This window comes from Eumetopias jubatus, unplaced genomic scaffold (genome assembly GCF_037043125.1).
Source record: "Eumetopias jubatus isolate StellerSeaLion01/CBP00866 unplaced genomic scaffold, mEumJub1_p1.0 scaffold_15, whole genome shotgun sequence".
In the NCBI taxonomy this organism is placed as follows: domain Eukaryota; kingdom Metazoa; phylum Chordata; class Mammalia; order Carnivora; family Otariidae; genus Eumetopias; species Eumetopias jubatus.
This window is the reverse complement of record NW_028274821.1, coordinates 56,164,702-56,169,587: the sequence shown is the minus strand read 5'-3', so window position 1 is coordinate 56,169,587 and position 4,886 is coordinate 56,164,702. Positions and strand designations below refer to the sequence as shown.

The following is a 4,886-nucleotide window of genomic DNA, read 5'->3' as shown; positions in this document are numbered from 1 at the left end:
GGAATGATTTGTGAGTGCATCCAAAGGGAGGAGTGCTCTGAGTAATGAGTAGATGTGGAGCCCGGCCTTGGGTCTTTCAGAATTCATGGATTTTCTCAGAGGTCTTCTAAAATTCATCTGGGGAAGCAACTCATCTTTTTGTAGCCTCCCACCAGCTCCTACCAAGTACCTAGGATAGCAGTTGGGTAATTTGATATTGGCAAGCAATTTATACAGCATGTAGGTGGGGACATCCTGCCTTAATGATTTGGGACAAGTGTCCCAAGAGTTCGAAGCATGGCCTTTGGAGTCAGACCACCCGGGTCTTAATCCCAGCTCGATCCCTTGTTGTCTGTGAGGGCAAGGCACTAAATTGCCCAATGCCTCAGTTTTCTCAACTGTGAGATGACTATAATAATAGCATAGCCTTGTTTAAAAGATTTAAACAAGTTAGAGGGCACCTGGGTGGCTCAGTCATTAAGCGTCTGCCTTCCGCTCAGGTCATGATCTCAGGGTCCTGGGATTGAGCCCCACATTGGGCTCCTGGCTCAGCGGGGAGCCTGCTTCTCCCTCTCCCACTCCCTCTGCTTGTGTTCCCTCTCTCGCTGTGTCTCTGTGTCAAATAAACAAAATCTTAAAAAAAAAAGATTTAAAAAAGTTAAAAGATTGGTTAAAAGATTTTAGATTTAGGGGCACCTGGGTGGCTCAGTTGGTTAAGTGACTGCCTTCGGCTCAGGTCATGATCCTGGAGTCCTGGGATCGAGTCCCACATCGGGCTTCCTGCTCGGCGGGGAGTCTGCTTCTCCCTCTGACCTTCCCCGCTCTCATGCTCTCTCTCTCTCTCATTCTCTCTCTCTAATAAAATCTTTTAAAAAAAAGATTTTAGATTTATAACAGTGCCTGGCAGTGGGTGTTAGCGGTCACTGATAAATGATCCCCATGGTACTGAAACCCTCAGATCATTACAAGGAGAAGAGCTGGAACAGACAACTGTCATCTTTGAATATTTGTGTTTTTACCATCTCCTGGTACAACTTATCTTAACCTCTTTTCTGCCCTATTACCGGAGGTTTTGTAAGGCACCTGTTCCCGGCTGGGAACTGGGGAGAGGGGCCACATACCTCTAGTAGACTCATTAGGAGTCTGCTGAAGTCATGGGTAAATTCCTTGTCTTGACTAGGCTTAATGTTTGTTCTTTTGAGATCCAAATGGGACAGAAATTTTAAGACACCAAGAGGTCTAGGAGCCATTCAAAGAATTATTCTGCTGCCTTTTCATTCTCTATTCAAAACAGAATTACCCGATGCTCAGATATCATCACATGGGTTTTAACCTACTGCATGTGAAGCGAATTCTTCCAAAAGTGCTAGCAGGTTTTTCTCTGCATATTTGCGGGGGTATACCCACAGACGAACTTGTCTATTTTAAGGATAATTCTAAGTACACTGCTCTCTGGCTCCTTTTATTATCCCCGAGGATGGAAATAAGTTGAGTTCAATAAGCAGCTCCAGTTTTCGAGACTGACATTAAGAAATAAGCTGGCAGGATTTTTGAGCTAAGATTCTCAGAGGAACTTAGCAAACATATATTCCATATGCTACAACAATGGCAAATTTATCTTTCTGAGAACAGGTATCTACAAACGTTGGTGTGATTTTCTTGAGAAAAAGAACTGTCACAATTGGTTGTTTCCTTAAAAAGGGAAAAATAACTTTAAGTTTATGGTGAGAGTTAAGAGGATGTTGAAGCCTATAAAATGGAATTTATCTACGATTTTAGTGAAGCTTTGCCATCCAGAATGTCTGTGGATATACATGAGATGGAAACAATTTCACGTTGTTTTTTTTCCTTCTCCTTTCTGATAATATTGATACACCAGGGATCAGCGAAAGGGACCCCATTTGATAAATGGCCAAAGAGGAATACATTTTAGCATCAGCCCCAGGTACCCTCCACCAGCATGTTCTGACCTCAGAATGAGGGTCTCAGTGAGAGCCAGGTTAACCTAGGGGCTGCCTCGGAGGTGTGGGATCCTGGAAAGGCTGACCAAGGAAGATGACATGATGGTACCTATCACCTGGGAAGTCCGTCACCTAACTGCACTGTGTACCCATGATACCACTCTGGCTATTCCCTGATTTAGTCCTAAAGAAAAGGTGGAGCTGCTGATCAGCCCCTATATTCCTGGAGGCTTAGTCTTAGCCCTGTCCTTCACCACTGCTCTGCCTTCAAGTCCCTATATTGGACACTCGGGTCTTCATACCTAAGTATATCCTTCCTTCCTTCCTCGCCTTAGTCTTTGATACTGGCTTCTTGTTAGCATTCCTGCTTTCTTCTACGGTCTCTCTAGTATTGCAAAGCCTAGAAGCCTGGAAACTACTTTTCTTATACTTCCTTGCCAGGAGGGCTTTGGTTTACGTTCTAATCCATGAGAAGGTCTCACATGGACGATGGAAGAAGAAAAGCCATCACTTCTTCAGCAGTGGTGAGAAGGCACATGGGCTTTAGCAGACAGCAGCTGTGGGGTTTTGACAATAGTTTTGGGGTGTCCACCTGTGATTCAGCAATGGTGGTTCGTTGCAACTCTTATACACTCATCTGGGTGAAAGCTAGCAGAAGCTATCATGACATTTTGTCTCCTGATTCCATCAGCCTCTCCAGTTGTGTAAGTCTCTGATACGTGGCATTACATTATTTTCTGCATAAAAGACTTACAGTGGCTTCTGTTTTCTAAACCAAACTCTGATTGAAAAAGTGGCCAAGTGTTAGAGAGCCCACGTCAAGATTAAATAGGGAATATGCTATCGTGGATGCTGATAAGAGACCTCCTCTCAATCTCGAGCCTTGGGACTCAGAATTCCACCAGGCAAGCATGCTCAGCTTCTTCTCTACATGGAGATGAAGCAAACTATTTTTTCTGCTTTTCCTAAGGGCATCCCTCTGAGAAGTATTATTTCTCTCTCATTCAACAGAAAAGAAAATGAGGGTCAGAGAGTTTCAGTGGCAGAAACGCTGTTGAGAGGCAGAAGTCTGATTTAAACTAGGTTTTTGATGCTATTTCCACTCCACCTCTGAATTTTCATTTAGAATAGACCTTCTAGGAATTCCTTCAATTTCATTCTAATCCTCTGTTTACCTTTGGTATTTTGACTGTAGTTATTTATTGTGGTCAGATTTTAAAATATGCCTTCTAGAAGACTTGCTAATTATGAAAGGAAAAAAAAAACCTGGAATGGTAGTAGTAGTAATATTAAAAAGTATCACTCATTAAGCAGTTACAAATGTCAGACACTGTGCTGAGATTTTTTAATTAGCAAAAATCGCGCCTTGGATAAACCTCATTGGCCACAATACTGTCACTGCGCAAAGCTGTGCTGAGATTTTTAAGTGCTCATTTAATCATTAGAAGAGTCCAGGTAGTCATTCATTTTTATTATCCATGTTTTAGAAGAACAAAAACTGACACAGAGGTTAAGTCCAAGGTCATAGAGTTGGTTTAGAGTAAAGCCAGATGGAAATTCAGGTCTCTCCAAACCCAGTGGTTCTGGATTCATTTAATAAATATTTTTAAAGCACTTGCTTTATGCCAGGAACTCTTTTAGGTGCATGAGAAGAAAAAAAAAACAGGTAACACCCAAAAATCAATGTGCAACAAGAAATGAGGAGGTGAGTGATGGAGTCTAGTTTGAGGAAAAATTTGTGGTGAATAACAGGTACTCACATCCTATCAATAAGTTGTTATGGTTATTTGAGAATGAAATAAAAATATTTTTCTTTGAATCTACATGTATTAGTTTTTAAAAAAAAGCTATAAATTTGCCACGACATGCAAATCTATTAAGAAGTTTGAAACTATTTAATAAATAGAATTGTTCGCCCTAGGGATGCTATGAAAAAAAATGACTTGATACAAAGGATGCCATGAACTGAGAAAGTTTGGGAACCTCTGGGCCAGACAATAGAATTGAGATAAATTTCAACTATAAATTTACTGATGTGGTCTTAAAACTTAATCAGTTGCTCTAAATTTTAGGTTTTTCTCCTTTCCTCAAAGCACATCTCACTTCTCATTATACGTATGTGCCCTGTGTTTTGCTTTAAAATTTTCCTAGAAGCAAAGAGATACAGAGAAACACAGGCAGGGTTTTCTTGTTAATAAAATGATGCATCTTCCAATTGCTATTTCTAGTCTTACACAGCTTTTAAATTTTTCAAACCTTTATTAAAATGCCACTTTTGTAGGAAAATTAATTATGAAAAAGGAAATTGGGTGTTCAGAGCCATAATTTGGAAACAGACAAGGAATTGCTTCCTTAGAGAATGCTATGAATTTTAATCCATCATTTTGTGCTGATGAGCCCAACCCCCATCACCCTCTGGGGCTGCCCAGTAGAGTACCGTCAGTCTCCTGGAGCTTGTTCTCCACCCTTTTCCCACAGAGATCCTAGTTGAACAAAGGCCTCAGATCCATGTGCCACCAATGATTTTCTGAAATTGGTTCCCTAAAAATTCGGAGTCCATTTATTTCTATAAGGAATTTGTACAGTATAGTATTTGACTATACTGTATTTTTTTTCCCAAAAGGTAAGTTAACTTATGTTTACCTGAATTTATTCTCTTGCTGGTCAGTTATTTCTGTGTTCAGGTCCATTGTGAGTTTTCTGATATTATTCTCACAGGGATTCCTCAGAGTTCATGAACCAATGAAATCTCCTTATCAGCAACTTCTGGATACTCAGTTTAAACTAAATATATACTTGCTTAAGAAAAAAACCAACACAACATTGTTAGTGGCATCCTTCCCAAATCCTCGAATCCCCCCCTCCCCATTAGTCTTAAAGTATTCTAACAAGCACATAAGATGATAAAGTGTATAGGCTTTTTTTTTTCCCTAAAAGGCAGAAATG

General features: G+C 40.4%; 1 pseudogene; it reads right to left on the bottom strand.

The window, feature by feature from the left end:
- Positions 1-3,218: 3,218 nt before the first annotated feature.
- On the bottom strand, positions 3,219-3,350 carry LOC114218279 (U4 spliceosomal RNA; annotated as a pseudogene).
- Positions 3,351-4,886: the final 1,536 nt, after the last annotated feature.